Source organism: Budorcas taxicolor, chromosome 12 (genome assembly GCF_023091745.1).
Source record: "Budorcas taxicolor isolate Tak-1 chromosome 12, Takin1.1, whole genome shotgun sequence".
In the NCBI taxonomy this organism is placed as follows: domain Eukaryota; kingdom Metazoa; phylum Chordata; class Mammalia; order Artiodactyla; family Bovidae; genus Budorcas; species Budorcas taxicolor.
The window spans coordinates 58,780,638-58,808,494 of record NC_068921.1 but is presented as its reverse complement, the minus strand read 5'-3'; positions in this window follow the sequence as shown (position 1 = coordinate 58,808,494).

The following is a 27,857-nucleotide window of genomic DNA, read 5'->3' as shown; positions in this document are numbered from 1 at the left end:
TTTACTATTTATTTGATTATATAAGTGACCAATGTCAAAATAAATAGCTCAAAATTTTTATGTTTTAGAATATTTGAACAAAGGCAAAAAGATCCTTGAAATATTGGGAAGAACTATTTTGTTCTTCAAATATTTATCTGCTGATTGTTGTTGTTGCTCAGCTGCCCAGTCATGTCTGACTCTTTGCAACCTCATGGATAGCAGCACGACAGACCTCCCTGTCCTTCACCATCTCCTGGAGTTTGCCCAAGTAAACCTTTGCGTTATTTTGACAAATTATGATCTCTGCACAATAACTGAATGTGTGGCCACAATCATAAATTATAGTTCTTTCAGTTCTTTGTTTTAGTTTCAAGTTTTGTATGTGTTAGTAAAAATACTATTCAAAAAAAGAAATAAGACTGGATAAGACAGTCTTAGCAATGAAGATGATACAAAATCTTCCTACAGACAAAGAGATTGAGTAAATGGATTCCAGGAGATATCTCCCTTCAGTTCTAGATTCTCAGCTTCTCTGGGGGTTGTTGTTGTTAAGTCACTAAGTCATATCCAACTCATTGTTTCCTCCATGGACTGAAGCCCTCCAGGCTCCTCTGTCCATGGGATTTCACAGGCAAGAATACTAGAGTGAGTTGCCATTTCTTTCTCCAGGCGATTGTCTCAACCTGGATTGGCAGGCAGATTCTTTACCATCCAAGCCACCAAGGAAGTCTCACTGGGGGTTGTGGGAAGACTAAGCATATTTTGGACTGCAAAAAGTCAGACATGACTGAGTACACACACACACACAAGCATATTTAAGATACAATATTGGTTACTTCAAATTTCAGTTGCTTAACAGTTTTACTGACATGTGACAATTAAAAAAAATTGTTTCCTTATAAGATAATTTATTTGATGCCTATATCCACATAGGTCATATAACTTCACCACAAAAAAATGGTTAAAATAATTAAAGTTAATAACACAGTCAAGGGTAAACATTTGTCAGTCACTGTATGTCACACTCATGCATAAATTATTATCTATTTACTCATAGACACCTGAGGTAGAATTTCCTTGAATTAGAACTCCCAAACTCTAAAAATTCTAATGATTTTTGTTAATCAACCTAAGCAGTGATAAGGCAGTCAGATAATAAAACAAAATACCAAGAGCTTTCCAGACCATTACTGTCACATAGAAGTTAGACATCTATTCCAAATCTAAAACCTTTAAATTTACGACAGTTGCATAATCCCATTTTATTTTACAAAAATATATCTCTTGCACCAGTTCAATTTTACTTGTTGTATATTGCATAAATGAACAGTCTTACATTCTACTAAATTTTTGACATTTAATGTAATACTCATCTTCTATTGGATATGTGATTAGTAATTCACAGTCTTCAAGGCTCTGATTGATATTGAACATGCATCCCATTATAATTTACTGACTCTTTACAATAGCAGTGAATCATGGTATAAATATTCTAACTAGCTTTGTTTATTTCAAGGGCATTTTTCTAATACAGAATAAAATGAAATTGAATGAAAACAAGCCAAATTTTAAAGAGAGTACTATTTGGTTTTGTGAACCGCATTCCTTGAATGGTACAAGTAAAATGACTGTCTACAGTCTAACAAATACAATAAATTAGGAAAGATGTCTTAGTCTTTAGGATTTCTTACTAAATAGTTTCTGTAGTTGTTAAATACTGACCTAGCCTAGGAGGAAAGTTAATGAAGTCTAGCTGAAAATCTATTGCACTTGATCAAAGTGGCCTTAAATTTCCCCTCAGCTTGACTAAATTCTAGACAGATTTCTTCCTGATTGTTAGCTCTGACTGCCCTTGTCTTCGAGCATTTCCTTTTGAAAACTTACAGTTGTCAATCTTTTCTCTGTCCATTTGAGATGTAAATCTTTTTTAAAAAAAATCTCCATGTTTTATTAAGAAAATCCAAGACTGAATTTCTCAAGTACTTGGGAGATATCTTTTTGAAATGTGACCTTTGAGGAAGGTAGCACCCCTCTTTCCCCATTTCTGATGGAAGATAGCCTCGTTTGGGGAAGCAACACAGTCCATGTGGTAAAACTACCTTGTGCATGGAGTTGGGAAAAAGTTCACTTTTCCTTTGAATAAGGCCAATTAGCAAACACAGATGGCCTTAGATCCCACCCTCTACCCCAGTTCTTAAACTCTTTCCCACCTTTTGTTTCAACTGGGTTGTGTTCAAACTCCATTCTGGTCTTTCCTCATTCAGTAGTCCTGAACAAAGTCTTCCTTGCTTATTTCAGTTTATCTGGAGCAATTTTTCTTTGACACATTTTAAGACGAAATGTAACCATGAACGTCAGAAACTGAGGAGGGAAATCTCTCTTTTCAGTTAAAACATATTTTAATAGCATCAAAATTAGTTATAATAAATCAGTGTGTCTCCCAAAGTTTAAGCACATTAGTATATGCCTTCCTATTTACTGAAAGCTGCACCAAAAATGAAGCTTTGAGGTACAGAAGGAAATAATTTACTAATAGTGTAGAGAGGATAGTGACTAGATCTACAACTACATAAAGAATTCATCAAACTTCACAAAGAGTATGAATGGAAGAGGAACTTGGGAAACTCCAAACCTGAGATTCCTAGAATATACATGGAGTAGATGGAAACTATATTCTTCCTAGAGTATATGGCAGTCAGTGTGCCCAGCAGAACATCGATGGGGCTCTAGACTCCTATCAGAAGTGTGTGCAGAGGATTGAGCTGAGAAGCAGAGTTGAATTGTGAGAGCTCATCAGTTCAGTTGCTTAGTCATGTCTGATTCTGCGACCCAATGGACTTCAGGGCTTCCCTGTCCATCACCAACTTCCAGAGCTTGCTCAAACTCATGTCCATCAAGTTGGTGATGCCATCCAACCATCTTGTTCTCTGTCGTCCCCTTTTCCTCCTGCCTTCAATCTTTCCCAGCATCAGGGTCTTTTCAAAAGAGTCAGTTATTTGCATCAGGTGGCCAAAGTATTGGAGCTTCAGCTGCAGTGTCAGTCCTTCCAGTGAATATTCAGGACTGATATCCTTTAGGATGGACTGGTTGGATCTCCTTGCAGTCCAATGGACTCTCAAGAGTATCCTCCAACATCACAGTTCAAAAGCATCAATTCTTCAGCTCTCAGCTTTCCTTATGGTCCAACTCTAACATCCATACATGACTACTGGAAAAAAACCATAGCTTTGACTAGACAGACCTTTGTTGCAAAGTAATATCTCTGTTTTATAATATGCTATCTAGGTTGGTCATAGATTTTCTTCCAAGGAGCAAGTGTCTTTCAATTTCATGGCTGCAGTCACCATCTGCAGTGATTTCGGAGCCACCTAAAATAAAGTCTGTCACTGTTTCCATTATTTCCCCATCTATTTCCCGTGAAATTATGGGACCAGATGCCATGATCTTCGTTTTCTGAATGTTTAGCTTTAAGCCAACTTTTTCACTCTCTTCTTTCACTTTCATCAAGAGGCTCTTTAATTCTTCTTCAGTTTCTGCTATAAGGGTAGTGTCATCTGCATATCTGAGGTTATTGATACTTTTCCCAGCAATCTTGATTTCACCTTGTGCTTCATCCAGCCCTGAATTTCTCATGAAGTACTCTGCATATAAGTTCATGGAAAGATGCAAACCAAGTCAACTGCATCTTTCTGCTCTCCCATCCTTCCTTCATCCCCAGGTAGAACAGAGCCAATACTTAGCACACAGTAGGAAAAACCGACATATCTTTTCTCTGTTTGGTTTGGTTTAGTCATTAAGTCATGTCTGACTCTTATGGACACCATGGACTGTGTCCTGCCAGGTTCTTCTCCAGGCAAGAACACTGGAGTTGGTTGCCATTTCCTTCTCCAGGGGATATTTTCAACCCAGGAATCAAACTCAGGTCTCCTGCATTGCAAGCAGATTCTTTACTGACTAAGCTATGAGGGAAGCCCATCTTTTCTCTAACTAAAAGAAAAAGTAACCAACTCATCCATCAAGCAAAGAACAACAGTACAGGAGGCCTAGATCCAACCTGGGGTTCCTGGGAAACACTCTTCCCATTCAGATTTTTAGAAAGTCCACAACTCGCATGGGAAAACTACCTTATTTCAAAAACAGCCTGCTCAGAATACCTACCAGGAAAAACCTGGATGGAAAAGAGTTCTTTCCATATAATAGTAAAGAAAAAAATCTAAAAATTCACTAGCCCAAATGGCAACCCACACAAGTATTCTTGCCTGGAAAATTGCATGGACAGAGGAGCCTGGCAGGCTATAGTCCATGTAGACTCAGACACAACCAAGCACACACATGTACACAGAGTTTAAAAAAAAAAGAGTGTAATAAGTAAAAATTACCAGATATACAAAGACACCAATAGCATAAAAATTAAAATCACACAGAAATAATTAGTTCCCTTTAAAAATCCAGACAACACTTATGGTACAAATATGAAGCAAAACAATTGTAAAGTAATGCTCAAATTCTCCAAGCCAGGCTTCAGCAATATGTGAACTGTGAACTTCCAGATATTCAAGCTGGTTTTAGAAAAGGCAGAGGAACCAGAGATCAAATTGCCAACATCTGCTGGATCATTGAAAAAGCAAGAGAGTTCCAGAAAAATATCTTTTCTGCTTTATCGACTATGGCAAAGCCTTTGACTGTGTGGATCACAATAAACTGTGGAAAATTCTGAAAGAGATGGGAATACCAGACCATCTGACCTGCCTCTTGAGAAACCTATATGCAGGTCAGGAAGCAACAGTTAGAACTGGACATGGAACAACAGACTGGTCCCAAATAAGAAAAGAAGTATGTCAAGGCTGTCTATTGTCACCCTGCTCTTTTAACTTATATGCAGAGTACATCATGAGAAACGCTGGGCTAGAAGAGGCACAAGCTGGAATCAACATTGCAGGGAGAAATATCAATAACCTCAGATATGCAGATGGTACCACCCTTATGACAGAAAGGGAAGAGGAACTAAAAAGCATCCTGATGAAAGTGAAAGAGGAGAGTGAAAAAGTTGGCTTAAAGCTCAACATTCAGAAAACGAAGATCATGGTATCTGGTCCCATAACTTCATGGGAAATAGATGGGGAAACAGTGGAAACAGTGTCAGACTTTATTTTTCTGGGCTCCAAAATCACTGCAGATGGTGACTGCAGCCATGAAATTAAAAGATGCTTATTCCTTGGAAGAAAAGTTATGACCAACGTAGATAGCATATTGAAAAGCAGAGACATTACTTTGCCAACAAAGGTCCGTTTGTCAAGGCTATGGTTTTTCCAGTAGTCATGTGTGGATGTGAGAGTTGGACTGTGAAGAAACCTGAGCACTGAAGAATTGATGCGTTTGAACTGTGGTGTTGGAGAAGACTCTTGAGAGTCCCTTGGACTACAAGGAGATCCAACCAGTCCATTCTGAAGGAGATCAGCCCTGGGATTTCTTCAGAGGGAATGATGCTGAAGCTGAAACTCCAGTACTTTGGCCACCTCATGCGAAGTGTTGACTCATTGGAAAAGACTCTGATGCTGGGAGGGATTGAAGGCAGGAGGAGAAGGGGACAACAGAGGATAAGATGGCTGGATGGCATCACTGACTCGATAGATGCCAGTCTGAGTGAACTCCGGGAGCTGGTAATGGACAGGGAGGCCTGGGGTGCTGCGATTCATGGGGTCGCAAAGAGGCGGACACGACTGAGCAACTGAACTGAACTGAGGAGAAAAGAATCCATTATTTATAGTTTCTTGTTTAGTTCTTTTTCACAGAAATTTTGTTTCTTTACTGATAGTAAACTTTTTTTTTAATGGCTTGTCATTTACTGAGTGATTTGTTTTTTTGTTTTTTTACAGAGTCCTGCATAAACATAGTGGTTCACAATTCCTAAGTGCCTAGAGTTGAATTCATATTTGCCGCCACAAAGATCTTTAGTGTGGGGGAATAAACAAAGACCACCCAAAGGAGAATAAGAAAAGGCTATCCAGATGTGCAGGGGATGCAGCTATCATTACTTGCATTTGTCAGAGACTCAGAGACAGCAGAGTAGAAAGGCTTTATAGTAAAAAAAAAAAAAAAAGAAAAGAAAGACAGAAAAAGAAGAAGCAAAACAGAAAAAGCTTCAGGTATGCCCCAACTGGACATTATTTGCAGAGGAAAGCTGGAGATTGGTTAGCTGGTTGTGGGATATCTCATATGACTGGTTTGGGGCGCATATTCGCCTTTTTCTAGTTGGTTCTAAGTTAAAAAGGGAAGAACAAAAATTAGGAAGCCCTTTAATTTTTGACCAAATTGTGACAGTATGGGGACAAGTGATATGGGAGCTATGGTTAAGCTTCCTGAACTGGTTGCTCTTGAGGTTGCAGGTGAAAGTTCTACTTTTACATTAGGTCTGGTGATTGTCCTTTTGTATACTCAGTCTCTCAAGAGTTTCTTTTTTTTTTTTATTTTTTTTTAATTGGAGTGTAACTGCTTTACAATGTTGGGTCAGTTTCTGCTGAAAAGACAACCCTCAGAATGGAAGAAAATATTTGTCATGAAACAACTGACAAAGGATTAACCTCCAAAACATACAAGCAGCTCATGCAAGTCAGTATCAGGTAAACAACCCAATCAAAAACAATGGGCAGAAGCCCTAAATAAACATTTCTCCAAAGAAAATATACAGATGGTCAACAAATACATGAAAAGATGCTCAACATCATTAATTATTAGAGAAATGCAAATCTCAAGGGTTTTAGAACCCCACAGGCATGAATCCTGCAGCTTTGACAGCACTCCCTGCCCACTCCACCCTGATAACAGACACACACACACACACACACACACACACACACACACATATTTCTGTAATTATTAACCATCACAGGGATCTTTTTGCTCTAATGTGCTCAGCTTTTAACAGGGACCTTTTTGCTCTAATGTGCTCAGCTTTTAGGTGTTGTCTTCTATGTAATTATGTATTTCTCTTTACACGCAATACCTCACACTACTTCCTTTTTTCACACAACACTCACACACAAAATGCATTATTTTGTCCAATATTGTTCTACTTTTTCCTTTTTCAAAACTTACAATGTAAGGGCAAATGTAAATTAAAAAGACTTAGCCCTCCCTGTAGAATATAAGGGAAAAGATTCTCCCCTTCTAACATTATTCTTTAAGGACCTTGTCATTTTAAATGCTTTCTCTGCTTGAAATGTATGTAAACATTTTAGCAGCCAAGTAAGCCTCTTGCTAGGGCCCAGAAACATCCTTTTCAGGAATACAGGAACCATCTCTTTCAAATGTAATTATCAAAGGCAGAGCTGCTGCCTCCCAGATACTAAGGGAGACTAGGAACTACTTAGGCTGGCCTTTCCTCCAAGTTGTAAAAGTACCTCCCCTCATGATGTTATAAGAAGTTTATTTTTCCTTTGTATAACATCAACTAACAAAAATAAATGGCTATCCCAAGTACCAGGTGAATCTAGAACGAATGTCTGTAACAGTGATGACAGTCCTCTTACTTGAAAATTAGTTATTATTTGAGAACATGCAAGTAATAGGTGGTATCTGCTTGGCTGTGTAAATGGGTGAGATTTCCTTCTATTTTCCAGATTCTTAGTGGATTACCTGTGATGTGTATCACATTCTGGCTTAATGCTTAGTTAATAACAAAATTGTTTTCCTTCTCTTCCTCTGTGGAGAGGTTTTCTATGTTGGCAGGAGAATTTTATTTCCCTAATAAAATCCTCCGGATTTGTTTAAGGTTCTGCACTCTGGGGGAAAAAAAAAGGTTCTGAATTCCTGTTACATAAAATTCAGAAGATATTGTAACTCAGTAAAAATGGAAGAATCCTTCTTTGTAAGCTTTTCTGTGTAGACTGAGAGGCGATTAGTCCAGAAGGAAGACTTGAGAAGAGCTCTTCTGCCATGTAGGTGTGAAATGAAGACCTGAGAAGTTATAGCCTTTCAACCTATGTCCATCCTGAGTGGTTTGGTTAATAGATATACGAAGAGCCAAAACAATCATAACCTTCCTCTCAATTTCAGTTGGCACTATTGGGAATGATGCCAAGTTTACGAACTTCAAAATCTGTGAAACAGTCAAGGACCATTTGCCACTAGAGAAACTGTGAGAGTGAGGTTGTGTGCATACGCCCTCAGTTGCTCAGTCGTGTTTGACTCTTTGCAACCCCGTGGATGTAGCCCACCAGGCTCCTCTGTCCATAGGAATTTCCAGGCAATAATACTGGAGTGGGTTTCCATTTCTTTCTCTAGCGGATCTTTCTGACCCAGGGATTGAACCCATGTTTCCTTCATTGTAGGCAGATTCTTTACTGCTGAGCCACCATGGAAGCCCTAAGAAGAAGGTGAAACAGAAACAAACTGCAGAGAAAACAAAAGTAGCAAGAGAGAGAGAATACTGACACCATCCTTGGGATATTTTGGTCTAACTTTTGAGGCAAGCTATACTAATTTTTCCTTATATCATTGTCAAAAGAAAAAGTTGAATTAATTCACTGACTAAGCCAGCCATAATAGTTTCATGTGAAGGAAGTAAATCTTAAAATATTAAAGGTTCTATTTGTACATGTATTCCTTTTGTAAGTATTTATTGAATACCTATCATATGACACACAGTCTTCTAGTACAAGGGAGTCATTAGTGAATATATCAGAGAAAATCTTTAGATTCAGCACCTTATATTCCAGTGAGAGTGTTAGTCAATAAACTAGATTTTAAGCAAAATGCATAGAGTGTGTGTGTGTGTGTGCTCAGTCATGTCTGACTGTTTGTGACCCCATGGACTTTAGGCTGCCAGGTTCCTCTGTATCAAGCAAGGAATACTGGACTGGGTTGCCATTTCCTCCTCCAAGTGATCTTCCACACCCAGGGATTGAACATGCATCTCTCGCATCTACTGCATTAGCAGGTGGATTCTTTACCACTGAGGCTCCTGAGAAGCACAGAGAAAGTGCAAAGGAGGCAAAATATTCCAGAAAATTAGGAGGGAGGAGTGGAAACTAAGGTAAGGTAGTCAGGAAGACTCTTTTTAAAGAAGGTGACTTCTAGTTTGAAGACCTGAAGGAAACAAGAGAGCTTGCCAAGAGTTATGAATGGGGGGATAGCATCTCAGGCAGCAGACACAGACATGGTGCTCTGAAGTGTGCCTGGCTTGTTCAAGGAGCATTGATTAGATCAATACAGTTGCAGTGAATGAAGGAGGAAGGGAGTAGAAAGAGATGAGGTGGAAACATAATCTGAATGAGACTTCGTGCTCCTCATAAGAACTTTGACTTTTACTCTGAAAGAAATGGGAAACCATTAGATGCATATATCAGAGAGTGACATCAAATTTAAATACTAAACTATATTGTTGTGATGTTTCACTATATACTCTTCTAGTAGCAATATATCTGGCTATAGTGATTAATATATTTTTTCCCATAATTCTCCTGCATCATGATCTTTTTTTCATTCTGGCATTTTGGAAGTAAGTTCCATAGACTCAGAGATTGGATGGCACCTTAGAAAGGAACATATATACAAAAGGAAGGATGTGGAGTAGTGGGAGCAGTTTCCTTTAGCCTTATTGATAATGCTTTATCTTTTTACATGGGAGAACTATTGTAAATTAACTTTCATGGGTAAAATTAATTTTAAGTGTTATTAAAAATGCATTGGTAATTAGTAGAAACTTTGGGAATTCTTTATTTGGTTTTTGCTTTTCTATCTTATCTTTGTGACTTCCAAAGAGCATGAAGTCAAATCACAGAACAATGAAATAATTAGAAAGATAAGATTGAGCCAGAGATCTGCCAGTCCCCTTACTCAAAGAAAGAAAGACGTGTTATATTATTTTGAAGAAATACTATGATGTAAAGCCAAAAAATTGATTTTAATTTGGTTGTTTTTTTAAATCTCTAAACCTTTTAAAAATTACTTCCATTGTAATTTTATGGTAGCAGAGTTATTTGTAAATGTATATGTGTTAGTAATTAAAATCTCCAATATGCTGTGTAAGTAGAGTTATCAAGGGGCATCTTATCTGGTGCCTGGATCCATCAATCCACCCTTACTGATAAAGCCTTGTCTTTAAGATCTGAGTCAATCTCCCCTAATTAAACAGGGGATATTTAGCTGTAAGTCAGAAGGTCACCTTTAAGGATTTGAGTTATGTGACCTTCCTTCTCTTTCTAAATAAATGGCCTATAATTTAAAAACCCTGTTATTTCCACTTTGTAATCTAAACATACAGCAAGGTGTTTATTTTGTCTAAATTTATGAATCCAATTAGGAAATAGTTATTCTTTTATATTTGCTCTCCATTCTCAAAAAGTGTCATCTAGAGATTGCATTTGATTGTCGCCAGACTGTTATAAAACAGATTAGCCAATCATTAATTCCTACAATTTCTATTTACATCATCCCAAAGCTCTTTATTGTGAGAAAACTATCAAGGGGAAGGGGAAAAGAGCGCCCTCACAGTTTTTTGCTGATTATCCATAGTGAAACTTGACTATGTTAAAAGAGCATGAATTAATACAGGGTAAAATCTTACTGTTAGAATATAATATTCTATCTTCCCCAAAGTGTTTCTTCTTTATATTATTGAATAAAAATAGATGTGATTCTCTCGTGCATAGGTCTCAAGTAATAACTTCCTTATAATATGAATAAATTATATATCCAGATTCATATTATTATATTCATTTGGATATAAAATGCACATAATAAGTTTAAAATAACAAATAAGTTATATAATTTAATTCATATAGACATTATTTTCTTGTCCCATCTGTTCCAGTGAAAGATCTGAGTAAAAAGCTTTCCTTAATCTACTTCATTTAGAACTCCAATGGCTAGCAACACTATAATCTCAAGAATTCTATTCAATTTCAAGTGGGTCTGATTGGATTAAACCAGAGGTTGAGCAACTTTTTTTCTGTGAAGAGCCTATTACTAAATATTATAGGTTTTGCTAGTCAATTGGAAAAATGATGAATATTATATAAGCATTTATATAATGAGAGAAAACACATTTGCACACATTTATATTGCCATAATTAAAAACTTTATTTATGAACACTGAAATTTGAATTTCCTGTTTGTTTTATGGATCCAAAATATTTTCTTCTTTTGATTTCTTGGGAGCATTTCAAGTTGTACAAATAATTTGTAGCCCCTATAAAATATAAAAGTATGCTGTGGGTCAGATTTGACTGGGGCTGGAGTTACCTGACCCCCAAGTTAAAGAAACCGTAAACATTTCCCTTTTTTTTTTCTTGCTAGTTATTGAGTGCTTTGTGTATCCAGGCTTAAACAAATCAGAGCTGCTTTCAATTTCACTCAAATATATAGACTTTGTTCACATGCCATTTTAGTCACAATAATCTCTCTTCTTTTTTCACTATATGGTTGTTTTGTTCATTTTACATTACCAAGACCAAAATATTAATTCTCATTGTGTGCACATGTATCAACTCTGAAATCTCTATTAATAGACATACAACACACCGTAATGGCACAATATGTACATCTTCTCCTTGTTCCTTTCACATTAGGTCTACATATAATTCTCCCTCCTTCTATCTCTCTCTCCAGAGTCCCCTTACCTTGTTTCTCATGCTATATATCGATCCTTACAATTAGTTGGAAAAAGAAAATCCCTCCCTTTAAAGTCGGGTCTGTCATTATGTAAGATGAATTACAGCATACAATTATATGGCCAAAGAACACTGAGTAGATGATGACATGGCGTAACTTTATATTGAAATTACAGAAATGGCTGCCATAACTTTCTCTATGTGCTCCTGAAAAAGACAAAAATTGCCAACACTGCAGTTCTCCCACTAGTGCCTCAGGCAACTATGTTAGCAACTGCTTACCAGCACACCAGCTATAAGCAAACAGATGGGGAAAGAGAATTAAGACTTTGATGCAGAGGCATACTAGGTGAGTCAGGGGGATCTGATTACAGAAAGACATAAGGTAACAATTATTTATATATTAATTTGCTAAAGATTGCCTCATAAAATTATTGTTTTAGAAGAAGAACCATTTTTATCAGTAAGTACTAGATAGGCAAAGTTGCTCTCGTTTGTGTCTATAAATGAAAAAAAAAGCTGATTGTTTATAATATTTTCTGAGCACTTTTAAATTGTTACCTTTGTTTCAGCATCCGAGGCTGATGTTAAGCATAGAAACACAGATTATTAGTCAGTCGTCATTAGGAACCTCAAAAGGGACACATTGTTGGAACAAAGCTGGGAAAACATTAACCATCAGAGCAAGCTCATTCAGAGATGAACCTGAAAGCCCTAGAATAAACTAAGTTAGGTTGAAAATCTGGCTCAGAGTTTAACTTACTGTGTGACCACAGACAAGTTCATTACCTTTCATATGACTTAATTTATACATCTCTGAAGGAATGGACTTATTTAGAGATAATTTTTTGTGTGTACAGTTTCCATACACCACATAGTGTTTGTTCAATAAATGTTCATTTTATTCTTAGAGATGTTCTAGGGACTGAGCGCTCACAGTTTCTGAATTTCAGAAAGAGCAAATCAATATCAAGAAAAATAGCCATGACAAAGAAGTCCCTTTTCTTTCACAATTATGGTTGGATTGAGAAGGCAGGTTTTATTCTGTTTCTTTATTTTTAGCTACACCATTTTATTTACTTTATTTCATGTATTATAGATTTATTTTTTAACTGAGGTATCTTGCCATTTGCATGGATGGATCTTGAGGGTGTTTTGCTAAGTGAAGTAAGTCAGAGGGAGAAAGAAAAATACCATATGATTTCACTCATATGTGAAATATAAAAAGCAAGCAAACAAAATAAGTGAACAAAACAAACCAAGCAAAAACAAATGCGTGGACAGAGAGAACAGAATAGTGGGGTTTTTTAATAGGCATAAATATAGTACTGTACGCATGATACTTATATCACTTTATAAACCAATATTAGCAGACAGGTTTAAGCAATCAAACAGGATCCTCTAAAAAGCATTCCCTCTTAATAATATGAGAGTTTTATAAAATAATTACAAATAAAGTCACATATTTTTATATAAATTGAGACTAACTCTGATTTTAATTTGGAAAAAAAAAACGCTTAACACAAGGAGAAAACTTGATAAGGAAAATGTTTATAAACTAGCTTCTGTATATTTTTTTTATGTTTGAAAGCAATGACATTGGTATTTGATTGAAAAGTGGCCTAAGTGAGGAAAAACTGTCCACTAATTGTGGTAATCAAATGACCTTCATAAATTTTAATCATCTAATTATTTTTAGTTTCACATTTGAAAGTTAATTTATAATCAATCAAATTGTTATGTTCAAAGTACTTGCATTCACGTAGCAAAAGTTTCTCCATAACACCCCATTATACAATGATTATTCTTATATATATGGCAGATTCTTTTGAAAATTTCCTGTCATTGCTTTTTGCATTTCTCACTTGTCATGACTATCATGAGACATATACACTGCTGTAGAGTATTCCTCCAGGAAGAATCATTCCTCAACTATCACATTCATAATTTAAGCCTTATTATGCTCATAGATCATGGAAAAAGCAGGAGAGTTCCAGAAAAACTTCTATTTTTGCTTTATTGACTATGCCAAAGCATTTGACTGTGGATCACAATAAACAGTGGAAAATTCTGAAAGAGATGGGAATACCAGACCACCTGACCTGCCTCTTGAGCAATCTGTATGCAGATCAGGAAGCAACAGTTAGAATTGTACATGGAACAGCAGACTGATTTCAAGTAGGAAAACGAGTACGTCAAGGCTGTATATTGTCACCCTGCTTATTTAACTTACATGCAGAGTGCATCATGAGAAATGCTGAACTGGAAGAAACACAAGCTGGAATCAAGATTGCTGGGAGAAATATCAATAACCTCAGATATGCAGATGACACCACCCTTATGGCAGAAAGTGAAGAGGAACTAAAAAGCCTCTTGAGGAAAGTGAAAGTGGAGAGTGAAAATGTTGGCTTAAAGCTCAACATTCAGAAAACGAAGATCATGGCATCCAGTCCCATCACTTCATGGGAAATAGATGGGGAAACAGTGAAAACAGTGTCAGACTTTATTTTGGGTGGCTCCGAAATCACTGCAGATGGTGACTGCAGCCATGAAATTAAAAGATGCTTACTCCTTGGAAGAAAAGTTATGACCAACCTAGATAGCATATTCAAAGCAGAGACATTACTTTGCCGACTAAGGTCCATCTAGTCAAGGCTATGGTTTTTCCAGTGGTCATGTATGGATGTGAGTTGGACTGTGAAGAAGGCTGAGCACCAAAGAATTGATGCTTTTGAACTGTGGTGTTGGAGAAGACTCTTGAGAGTCCCTTGGACTGCAAGGAGATCCAACCTGTCCATTCTGAAGGAGATCAACCCTGGGATTACTTTGGAAGGAATGATGCTAAAGCTGAAACTCCAGTACTTTGGCCACCTCATGTGAAGAGTTGACTCATTGGAAAAGACTCTGATGCTGGGAGGGATTGAGGGCAGGAAGAGAAGGGGATGACAGAGGATGAGATGGCTGGATGGCATCACTGACTCAATGGATGTAAGTTTGAGTGAACTCCGGGAGTTGGTGATGGACAGGGAAGCCTGGCGTGCTGTGATTCATGGGGTCGCAAAGAGTCGGGCACGACTGAGCGACTGAACTGAAATGACTGACTGACTCTCATAGAACACCATTTGATATACATCTCCTACAGAAAGGCTTGTTTTTAATTGCCAAGAGTTTTGGCAATTTAAGGAAAACATAATTTAATATTTAGGAGAAAATTTTCAGTAGACAACTTTGACCAAGAGATATAGGAATCAGTGTAATGATGTATTGCATACTTCATCACGATATTTGTGATGTATTTGGAAAATACACACAGAAAGAGCTAAATGCAACGTCTTGTTTATATTTCAAACCCTGTTTCATATTTTAAAAACGTGAAATGTAGAAATGGATAAGATTTTAACACATGTATGGCTTTGTTTGCTTCAAAAAGAACAACTTTTGACAATTTAATATTTCAAAATCCAAAATAGTCACTGTAGCTTACTCAACATTAAGTAAAAGAGTGTTCAATAAGGCAAAGCCAGTGTAAGGAAATCTTGATGTTTGTGGCTCCTAGTCTACAAATGTTAACTCTGTTTCTAAGGATAGTTTAATGCTGTTACAGCATGTTCTACTGATGGATTCATAGAATGACTTTGGCAGTTAAGTGTGCTATTTTAGATTTTGATGGTCTGTGCCAAAATGTGTTAATTTTTGGAAAGGTACCATTAAAAAATGTTGTAACATGTCTGCTTGCAGCACCTATTTCAATAAAAGTAGAAAGTCTATATGTTAAAATGTTATCCATGCTTGATGTTGATCTTTGGAAAGACAAAATAAATATTTATGTTTTAATTATTTGGAAAAAAATTAACAATGACAGGGCTTTTCCTATCATTGATACATATGAGTTGAAAGTTATTTTTTAAATAAATCCTGAGATTATGAAGCAGAAACCCAATTTATAATAAAATTATTTTTATTTAGAAATAGATTTATCTTTTAGTTCTTGCATATTTATGGTTAAAAAATATTTGAAATTATCCTGCTATGCTGAGGTCACATTTGGCACTGATTTTGCTTTGTGATATAAAACGTTCTAGGTCACTATAGCAGGAATAACCACTTTAAAAGAATTTTTTTTTTTAAATAGAAAGGACAGGGGTAATAGAGGTATGTGTTTTGGCAGAAAATAGTCACATTAATAGAACTGGGCTACATGCTTATAAATATGGCATCCACTAAGAAAAGATTAGTTTTAGCCCAAAGTAGTTAGAACATTAGAAATACTAGGATGGACAATTGTGCGAAAAAGTCAGAAATCCTTTTAGAGGAGATTCAGAGTAAGTAAAAGTTTATATAAATTGGGATGAATCACTAAGTATAATAAGAAGAAAATGAAAAAGAAGATCATCCTTAGTTGAAAGTGTCTACATCTTTCTCTGGTAATTTTGTTTCATATCAGGTGTGGAAGATTTACCTATTTAAATTGGATATCAGCTGATTCTTATGACCTATGTGACCTTGAGGAAGTTGCTTAACCTTGCTGCCCTCAGCTTCCTCATGAGTCAAATGAAATTACGTGAGTTTATATGAAACTGATAGCTGGAACTCATATACCCAATGAATTTAAACCACCATTATCTTTACTGGATAATGGACTAATTTATTTATTTAAATATGCTGCCTGATTGGGAACTATTATATATGCCATGTACAGGATTTGTTGTTATATAATATAAATTTGCATGAGTAGCCACAAAAAAAGAAGAGAAACACAATAAAAATTTTAAAGTTTCTATTCAAAATAACCATTATTAATATGTTACCATTTTATTCTAGAGATTTAAGTATTTAATTTAATTATCTTTATGCTTAATTTGGGGCTTCCCTGCTGGCTCACTGGTAAAGCATCTGCCTATCAATGCATGGGTTCAATCCTTGGATCAGAAAGATTCCCTGGAGAAGGAAATGGCAACCCTACTCCAGTATTCTTGCTTTGGAAATTCTATGGACAGAAGAGCCTGGCAGGCTATAGTTGATGGGGTCTCAAAGAGCTGTGTAGAACTTAGTGACTTAACAACAACAACAACAAATGCTTACTTTGAGATTTAATACTCTTTGCTCATTTTAATAAATTATTATTGTATAAAATAATCCTTCTTTGAAAATATATCTATTTGATATGTGTCTTGAACTTTCTCTACATATTATTCCATAACCCTGTCAATGTGGTGGTGGTGGTTTAGTTATTGAGTCCGATTCTTTGCAACCCCATGGATTGTAGCCCGCCAGGCTCCTCTGTCCATGGGATTTTCCAGGCAAGAATACAGGAGTGGGTTGCCATTTCCTTCTCCAGGGTTTCTTCCTGACCCAGGGATGGAACCCAGGTCTCCTGTGCTGCAGGCAGATTCTTTACCAGCTGAGCTACCAGGGAATTCCCAATCCAATCAATAAGTTAGAATGAATAGACACATTCTCTATTTTTTGTATTTATTAGAATTGGTATTGGAACATAAGCTGCTTATAGTCAGACACTGGGTCTACATTATATTTTTTGTACCTCAAATGATGTGACATAATTTTGAAATATAAATATTTATAATTAACTGACAACCTTTTATTGGATATAAAGACTGCTGACAGATTAAAATAGGCTTGCTCTTTGGAAGGAAAGTTGTGACAAACCTAAACGGTGTATTAAAGAGCAGAGACATCACTTTGCCAACAAAGGTCCATGTAGTTAAAGCTATGGTTTTTCCAGTAGTCCTGTACAGGTGTGAGAATTGGAACATTTAAAGTAGGCTGAGTGCCAAAGAATTGATGCTTTTAAATTGTGTTGCTGGAGAAGATTCTTAAGTGCCTCTTGGACTGCAAGGAGATCAAACCAGTCAATCTTAAAGGGAATAAACCTTGAACATTCTTTGGAAGGACTGATACTGAAGCTCTAATACTTTGGCCACCTGATGCACAAAACCACCTCATTGGAAAAAGACCCTGATGCTGGGAAAGATTAAAGACAAAAGTAAAAGGGGATGGTAGAGGAAGAGACGGTTATATAGCATCACTGACTCAATGAACATGAATTTGAGCCAACTCCAGGATATAGTGGAGGACAGAGGAGCCTGGCATGGTGTATTCCATGAGGTCACAGAGTTGGACACAACTTACGACTGAACAACAAAAATACACACATGTGTATTGATCAAATCAAGGTTAATGTGAAAGAAACATCTCATCTCTCGGCACCATTTTTTTTTCTTTAATTGCAATTAGACATACTTTCCCCTCTACCACTGGGAATCATGTAATTGCCTGGGGGTGTTTTATAGAGATGATACACATAGAAAATCAGGAACTAGGGATCCACAGCTTGGTCCAAATATGTTAAATACTGGAGATGAGATGCCAGCAGAAAGGATTAATGACATCTTTACTTCAAACCTCTGGAAGGACATTCCCAAAGAAAATGAGAGTTCATTCTGAGCCAAGAAAGAGTGCAGTAGGATAGTATTTTTCTTCTGAATAGTATTTTCTTCTGATAAAACTTATAGATATTTATACTTTCCCTTTATAGAGCGCCATGAATCATGATAACTGACAGCCCTGGGCTCACCAACAGAAGTCTCCTATGAAATGTCCTTTAGATACAACATAGAATAAACTGGGGCCACAGATCACTGAATCATAGGGCTTATTTTTGAAGACTAACACTGATACCAAGATAAAGCTTCTGGGAATGGAAACTGTCTTCAACAGATAAAATATAATTACGAGGAGCTCTTTTTACAGGAATAGCAGAGAAGGGCAGTGAGATCTTTAGTCCATCATACCATGAACTGTACAGAGCTCTAGAGAGAAAAAGACAATCATATTCCACATGATACTCAGAAAGGACAAGAGCATTGATATCTCCCATTGAAAAAGAAAAATAAAATACAATAGCAGGGAACCCAAGTAAATAAATGGTCTAACAGCTGGGGGTAAAAGTCAGAAGCAGCTATCTAGCCCCTCAATCAACACTTATTTTCTGATTTCTGTAAAGGAGATGATGCAGGAAAATAGGTCTTACGTAAGAATTCAAAAAAGAGAAATCAGTTGAAGAGAAAGACACAAACCTAGCAACCTAAATACAGGGGTCGTATATCACAATCGACAACCAAGGGTTGTGTAAATAGATACTCATCATATCAGGAATAGTCATTCTTTCACTCCTCTGTGTTACAGAGTTAATATTTTGATGAATCTTTGTATGATTCTATTTCCTTATCCTACTATAATCGGGATTTGAAATTTGTTGTTATTCCCTTAAAATTTAATTATGGTCCTTTATAGTAAAATTATACTGGATATGTCTTTAAAAAGACAAAGAAAACCCCTTAATAACTGAATTGCCTGATTGGTTTGTCTGTATGTTTGGCTTAGCAAGATGCTTTTAGGGTGAAATTTCTTTCATTTATATTCTAGAGGTTTATTATAGAAATAATCCACACCTTTTGAGGTATCTTCAATTTTAATTAAGCTTCTCATATCTCCAGGTAGCCTTCTGAGGAAAAACATGAGTTATCATTAGAATATATATAGTTTAATTTTTATCATGTGGTTGGCCTTCATCATCCTCCCTTACCTTCTAATGATTTCACCATTTCTATTTACTCTATATTTTCCTTTTTGTATCTCCTCTTCTTTAGCTCACCAAGAAGGAATGGTGGGAGAAATTTCAATGATATTGATAGAATCTACTTGGGCATGGCTAGAATACACAGTATCTTATCCTTTTTCTATATCAAATGAGTGTGGAGCATATTATTGGTCTTAAGTATGAACTCAAAGTTAGCCATCATCATTCTTTCTCTCTAGTTTAAAGCACTTATTTAAATATGCTTTTTCAATGATCTTTCTAATTTAACTGTTGGAGTCTTAGGTGGGGACGGTTTTTGCCAATATTCTCCCTTTCCCTTCTCTGAGTATATATTTCAAACAGTCATACAAAGCAATTTAATAAATATGTCTCTCTTCTTTCCCCATTTTCACTGAATAGTCATTATTCTGCTAGATGGTTAACAGCTCAGTAGATAAAATTTCAGATAAAAAAATAGCAAACGGATGTACTTGGTCTAATTAAGACATTTCTCCAAAATAAGTGTTTATTGAAATAGCTGATTAGAAGAAAGCAACACCACATGTCTGTGAGGATTACTTTATTCTCAGTTTTCTGGAATACTTGAACTCAACCAAGTTTGATTTAAATCATAACAAATCCAAAATATGTGGACATAACATGTCACAACAGCTCATGTTAACTCAGTGATTTCTAGACAGCAAATTATTTGTAAGTCATTTAAATGAACTTCTTAATATATGAGTATACATAGTAGACCTGCAGCCCCTAATAAACGTGTAACAACTTTTCTAGATTTATATTCTTGGAGAATGATTGAGAATTTTTCTAAGCTTAATCAGTGAATGTAATCAGTTGGTAGTCAGACTCTTTGATTATCATTTCTTCAATGTATTCACATATATCTACCTCTAAAAGAAGATTGAAAAATGCTCTTTCAAGTGAGTGATGTTGGTATGCCCTTCCTTTTGTAATTCAGTTCTTTAAGTAGATGAGAAATTTTATACTTTGGTAGATGTATGCATTCTCTGTTTTATTAGGCAATATTTTCAAAGGTCAGTTATGTTTTAGAAACATATTTAAATCTATTCAAATAACATGTTTTTTTAAATGGTCCCTGCATGGATGGAGGAGCCTGCTAGGCTACAGTCCATGGGATTGCAAAGAGTCGGACATGACTGAGTGACTTCCCTTCACTTCACTTCACTTCCCTAAAAGAATTCAGTCTAATATGAAGTGAAGTCACTCAGTCGTGTCCAACTCTTTGCGACCCCATGGACTGTAGACTAGCAGGCTCCTCAATCCATGGGATTCTCCAGGCAAGAATATTGGAGTGGGTTGCCATTTCCTTCTCCAGGGGATCTTCCCGATCCAGGGATTGAAGCTGGGTCTCCCACATTGTAGGCAGACGCTTCAACCTCTGAGCCACCAGGGAAGCCCTACAGTCTAATATAGTACTCTCCAAACTTGATGTTGACTTTCTAGAATGCCTTTAAACTACTGATACCTGTGTTCCACTGTAGATGCCCAGTTGTCATGAATATGGCCTAAGCATCAAGCTTTTTAAAGTCTGCAGATGATTCTAATATGAGGGTAGGTTTGAGAACCACAGACAGTGAAAGATACATGATCAATGTAGAGCTCTAATGTAAGTAAATAAAAGTGAAGAATGTGGTAGCTTTTCCTGAGAATTGAAAAGGACTTAATGAAGGAGACTGAATCCTGAGAGAAGAGTAGTTGCCACTAGTTAGCTTGCAGAAGAAGACTGAAAGAATATACTGAGAGGAGCTAGTAGGTACATTAAGGAGTATGCTGTGCTGAGTATATTTGAATAGACTAGGTGTGTCTGAACAGAGGGAATAGATGAACCTGGATTGAAATCAGATAACGGAGTCATATAAGAGTTTCATATAAGTAAAAAGACTTCATATTTATATTTTCCTTTTTATAGCTTGTCATATAAAATTAGGTCAACATCTTTATATATGTTCTTTTAATAAAAGTAAATATGACAGCTTGTAGAATGGAGGAGAGAATTGTACAAGAACATTTAGCTGACCTGAAATGAGGTGGTAATGTCCTAAATAGGGTCAGTGAGAGAAACATTTCAGAAAATAGACCATTTATTGATTTAAAGCAAATCATGGTCCTTCAAGGACCATGTTTGCTGAGTAATATACCTGGGGCTGTGTGCTATGTGCTAAGTGGCTTCATTAATGTCCGACTATGTGTGACCCTATGGACTGTAGCCTGCCAGGCTCCTCTGTCCATGGGATTCTCCAGGCAAGAATACTGGAGTGGGTTGCCATGCCTTCCTGCAAGGGATCTTCTTGACCCAAAGAACGAACCCGCCTCTCCTACCTTGGCAGGTGGGTTGTTTATCACTAGCACCACCTGGGAAGCCTGGAGGTATCAGTCAGTCAGTTCAGTTCCTCACTTGCATCCAACTCTTTGGACTGCAACATGCCAGGCTTCCCTGTCCATCACCAGCTTCCGGAGTTTGCTCAAATTCATGTCCATCAAGTTGGTGATGCCATCCAACCATTTCATCCTCTGTCATCCCCTTATCCTCCTGTCTTTAATCTTTCCCAGCATCAGGGTCTTTTCTAATGAGTCAGTTCTTTGCATCAAGTGGCCAAAGGATTGGAACTTCAGCATCAGCATCAGTCCTTCCAGTGAATATTCAGGACTGATTTCCTTTAGGATTGACTGGTTGAAACTCCTCTCAAGAGTCTTCTCCAATACATCAGCGTAAAAGCACCTCAGCCATTTTTATGGTCCAACTCTCACACCCTTACATGACTACTGGAAAAACCATAACTTTGACTAGACAGAGCTTTGTTGGCAAAGTAATGTCTCTGCTTTTTAATATGCTAAGTTGATAATAGTTTTTCTTCCAAGGAGCAAGTAAGTGTCTTTTAATTTCATGGCTGCGATCACCATCTGCAGTTACTTTGGAGCCCAAGAAAATAAAATTTGTCTGTCACTGTTTCCATTGTTTCCCATCTATTGCCATAAAGTGATGGGGAAAGATATCATGACCTTATTTCTCTGAATGTTGAATTTTAAGCCAGCTTTTTCACTCTCTTCTTTCACTTTCATCAAGAGATTCTTTAGTTCCTCTTCTCTTTCTGCCATGAGGGTGGTATCCTCTGTATATCTGAGGTTATTGATGTTTCTCCCAGCAATCTTGATTCCAGTTTGTGCTTTATCCAGCCCAGCATTTTGTATGATGTATTCTGCAAGTGAGTTAAATAAGTAGGGTGATGAAAAACAGCCTTGATGTACTCATTTCCCAATTTGGAATCAGTCCATTGTTCCATGTCTGGTTGTAACTGTTGCTTCTTGATCTGCATACAGATTTCTCAGAAGGCAGGTAAGGTGGTCTGGTATTTCCATCTCTTGAATTTTCCACAGTTTATTGTGATCTACACAGTCAAAGGCTTTGGTGTAGTAAATAAACCAGAAGTAGATGTTTTCCTGAATCTCTCTTGCTTTTTCAATGATCCAACGGATGTTGGCAATTTGATCTCTGGTTTCTCTGCCTTTTGACCTGTGACAAAAACACAGTATCCCCTAGTAATATACTTTCTGTGTAATGTGAGAGATCATTTCCTTCAGCACTGTGTGAAGGATTCTATGTGAGTTCCTAACAGGTGGATGACTTCTTAAAGCTTCTTAAAAAGAATCAGAGCTACTGCTTAAAATAAAAGGCAGTGACAATATAATAGCCAGTATTTATTCATTACTTGCTTATTTTCTAGCCTGCTTATTTTCTAACATGTTGCGGTGACCATTTTGGTGGTTCTCAGCTTTCCCTGTCCTTTCTGTCTTTGCTCCATACTGCAAGGGGGATGCCCCGAAAAGTTACATTTCCCAGACTCTCCTGACAATTGGTTTCTAGTAAATTCAGACAAGGGAGGCTGTGGAGGGAGATAAGAGAGCAGGAAAGCAAGCAAAGTCAGTGCCTTTTTCCTCCTTTTTCTCTCGGGATACAGCAGCATCACTGAGGGCAAGGGCAGTGTCATGATTCCAAGTTCCTACCTGGATGCTCCTCCTCTGTGTTCTCAACTCTAGAAGGGTGGTTTCGGCTCCTGAGAAACCATACCCATCCTTTCCCTTTCAGTCATAGGAGGCATATTATCTTCTGTATATTAATCTCTGGGTTATTTTATCATCTTGTTTATCCCTGAGCTTTCAAAACCCTTTTGTAATCCGTTGTTCTGACTACAGTCATGCCTGACTCTTCACGACCCCTGGACTGCAGCATGTCAGGCTTCCCTGTCCATCACCATCTCCCAGAGCCTGCTAAAATTCATGTCCATTGACTCAGTGATGCCATCCAACCACCTCATCCTCTGTTACCCACTTCTTCTCCTGCCTTCAATCTTTTCCAGCATCAGGGTCTTTTACAGTGGGCTTTTCCAGGCTCTTCACATCAGGTTGCCAAAGTATTGGAGCTTCAGCTTCAGCGTCAGTCCTTCCAATGAGTATTCAAGTGCCTCATCTAAAATTTTGCTGTTTTTCTACTTGAGTTAGTTACTGTTTTCTTTTTAGAACTTCAACTGATACACACATATTTAGTGATTTGATTCTCACATAAATTTAAGAAGTAGGCACTATTTTATCCCCACTAATACATGAGGTTAAGTAAAGTTTAGAGTAGGTAAGTCACTAACTCAAGGCCACACTATTAGTAACAAGACAAATACTAGAACTCAGGTTTTCTGGTTAAAAGTTCTGTGCTCTTCACTAGTATTCTAATGCCTTCTAACTTTTTTTTTACTGTGATCCACAAAAAGAAATAGATTTTATATCACACAGCAAGACCACTGCACATATCCACACATATAAAATTTTGAAACAAAAGTTTCACTAAAGAATATGTATATATGTATATCATATTTGATGCTGTAACAACAACTAAATTCTATACACAGCAATGGTTTATTTTTTACTCTCATTATTCTGCCTCAAGTAGTCAGTTAGGGACCTTGAAGCTGAACATCTTGTAAGACCTCCATGTCCTTCACTGAATCCTTCTAACCAATCCAGGATCAAAGACCATGGGAAATACACATGTTCTTAAAATTTAGCTTGCAGAGAATGAATATTTCCTCTGATATTCCAAGTCCAGAGGTAGTTACCATCCCACATAAATGGCTATTTTATGTGCCCAGCATAAAAATAAAATGGATTTTGGAGGCTCATATATTGTCTCTGGCAGAATGAGCTATGTTGATATGTATGTTAAAGAGTGCTGTAAGTTTTTTCCACTTGTCCATTAAGAAATGGATTATTTTCCCCCTGTTTTTGCTCTGGCCTTGGGATTTGCTTTGGCTAATAGAATGTGCAGTGAAGTAAATGCTTTGCTGAACAGTCTTTAAGAGGCTAAGAGGATGTTCAGTTTATTCTTCTGGAGAGAGAGGCCACATTGAGAATCCATGGAGACTGAAACACAACAAGGAAGTAGGGAATATGCAGAATCTAGGCTACAATCAACAACTGGTTGAGTACAATTGAGTTGGTAACTCTAACTGACATTACAGAGAAAAGAACTATCTATTCAAGCCTCAGAATGGTAAGTAATACATTCTTGCTTTTTAAGCCATAAAATTTGAGATAATTTGCTTTACAGCAATGGAAAATTGAAGCATCACCAAATATAAATTTCACTATTTCTCACACACATAGAACACACTCATACTGCCCTGAGACAGAAGATAGCCCCATCTGATCACTGTCTTCAGCTAAAATTCCATGATCTCCAGATAATATAGAGTACCCTTCTCCTTGTATATATGTGGATCCTTTGTAGTTCAGACCCCACATCTACTCTGAGTTTAGTAATTGTGTGTCCAGTGTTTTTTTTTTTTTCTATTCTAATCCATCCTAGTCTATTAAATTGTATTTCATTAAAACTGCAGGTCATATGACCCAGTAAATTGATTTCATGACCTACTAATATTAGATCATAAAGAACAGCTTTAAAAAACACTGCATAACACTACACTGCCTCTCATAAACGTGATTAGTAAGTTTTGCATGGGTCTGGGAAGGACAAATGAATAGAAAGGTTACAGAAGGACTTTAAGTTGGGGAAGGACTTGAACGGACTTTCCTTTCGGAATAATCACTCTAGTAGCATCATGGAGAACTGATTAGGAAGAAACAGGACTGGTAGATGTTTTATTAGGAAAGAGGCAACAGAGATACTTTGGTGGTAGTTTTCATGAGGTTGAGGAAAAAGACATATAAGTAGGTAAATTTATAATTTTGAAGTTCTTTCATAGATGTGTGACATTAACAAGGGAGAGGAAGACAAGCATTTATGTCTGCTCTTAAAACAGGGAAAGAAGAGTCCTTAAGAATGCAGTGTTTTCTGTTTAGATAATCTGTTTTTATGAGAGAACATGCCGCTGCTGCTGCTGCTGCTAAGTCGCTTCAGTTGTGTCCGACTCTGTGCGACCCCATAGACGGCAGCCCACCAGGCTCCCCCATCCCTGGGATTCTCCAGGCAAGAACACTGGAGTGGACTGCCATTTCCTTCTCCAATGCATGAAAGTGAAAAGTGAAAGTGAAGTCACTCAGTCGTTTCTGACTCTTAGCGACCCCATGGACCACAGCCTACCAGGCTCCTCCATCCATGGGATTGTCCAGGCAAGAGTACTGGAGTGGGGTGCCATTGTGTTCTCCGTGAGAGAACATGGATGTTTATAAAAAATTTTGAAGCACCTTTATTGGAAATGGAGGCCTATGAAGATAACTGAAAAAGGAATGATGGTGATAAATTTGAAATGAAAATAAGTAGCGTTGATAGTGTCAACTATATTTTACAGTTGTAAGTGAAGAACCAAAAACTGTGTGTCCATATGTAAGTAAAGTCTGTGTATGCCTACATGGTAGTCTTTTGGTAAGAAAATTAAACTTATTAAAACCTTCAAGTAAATTTTTTTTTATTTTCTGAGCCAATTTTTCAGGAGATAAATATGAATAAAACACATTACTTGGGTTCTGGAGGATTTGACTAAATCTGGTGTGGTCTCCTTTACTTCCACCAAATACTCTGCTATTCAATGAGAATTAGTTTTCCTAAGGGTGACTTAAGGCCAAAAAACTCATAGTCAGAAAAGAACTATGAGATATGCTATTTACATTATATTTTTTAAATGACACTAATTATATATTTCTAAAAGATTTTTAACAGGGATGCTTTTCCTTAAACCTCTTTGAATCAAATAATCACGCCTCTGAAATTTCATTTAATCAAGATTTTATGGTAGCACCATGAGAAGAACAGGATTTTATGAAGGGAAATGGCCTGGGCAATAATAACATTTTTTTAATAGAATGCATCATTTAAAGTAATATAAAAATGATGTGATTAATCCATTCACTCTCTGCACACCAAGCTGAGCTCCACCGGTATGTTCTGCAGAAGACAGTCAACATTTCCACACCCCCTTTTTTATTGCTATCATGATGATTTATGTGCTGGAACTGCTGGGCTTAACTCACTATTTTTGCTTTTCAAAAAAGAGGTATGCTATGAATCATTTAAAATACTAGGAAATGTATTTCATAATAAATGGCTGCCTTAAGCTTTTTTTCTGTAAATTAAAGAGCAAAGATATTTGTGCTAAGTTTCTGAAGATGTTGAGGTGAATGACATTTCAAGTGAGTTGGTAGATATCAGGAGTGACCACATGTTTTTGTAGCAATCATTCTTCAATCTGATTTATTTGTTTAGAGTTGTTTTTGTCATCAAGCTCTCCACATTTACATTAATGCTATATAACAGGTTTTTTAAAAATATAATTATTATTGTGATTTAATTGAATATTTACTCCTCTGAAACACCAAATTCAATGCATATTTAATTTACTTATTTAATTTTGAACAATTTTATTGTTCTTTTGCAAATTTAATGACAGATGTGATCTGGGGTACTTGCTGGTCCTGAACACAATCTGATAACTATGATCTAAATTTCAGTAACAATTTTTTACTATATTATGAAAAAATATCTTTCTAAATTTTTGTTAAAGAAAAATATTGTGATTTATAATGAAATTCAGCTAAAGGGCCTATTTCTTACCTTGGATACTATTTGATGTACAAAGAGAGATTGTAGAGAGTTCCTGCTTGCCATTGTTATATATCAGAAAACTGTGTGGAGAAGTATGACTAATTTGAAGATGGAGTGTACAATCCAAAAATCTCATCTTTTACAAAAAGAACTGGATATGGAAGAATAGAACCATGAAAACTCAAGACTTAAGAGATGTTAGTATTAATTTGGGTTGGAAGTAAGAAAGATTCAAAATGACAGAAAATAGGAGAACTTGTTATAATTCCAGGTAAAAATTTATTCTGAAGATGACAGAGAGCTTAAAAATAATTTAATGCTTATTGAGCTCTGATTCTATTATTGATACTGTTGTAACTGCTTTTGAAGTATTAAATTATTTAATATTCACAAACATTACCTGAGATAAAGTTTATTATAATGCCTATTTTACAGTCACTAGATAAAGGATCTGAAAAGTCATGCAGCAATTCATATATATGACAGAAGGAAAGTAGCAGGACCAGGATAAAAGTGCTGGTATTCTGGCCTTCACAAAAATACCTCTTAATGGTCAAAGTTCAAGTGGTTGCAT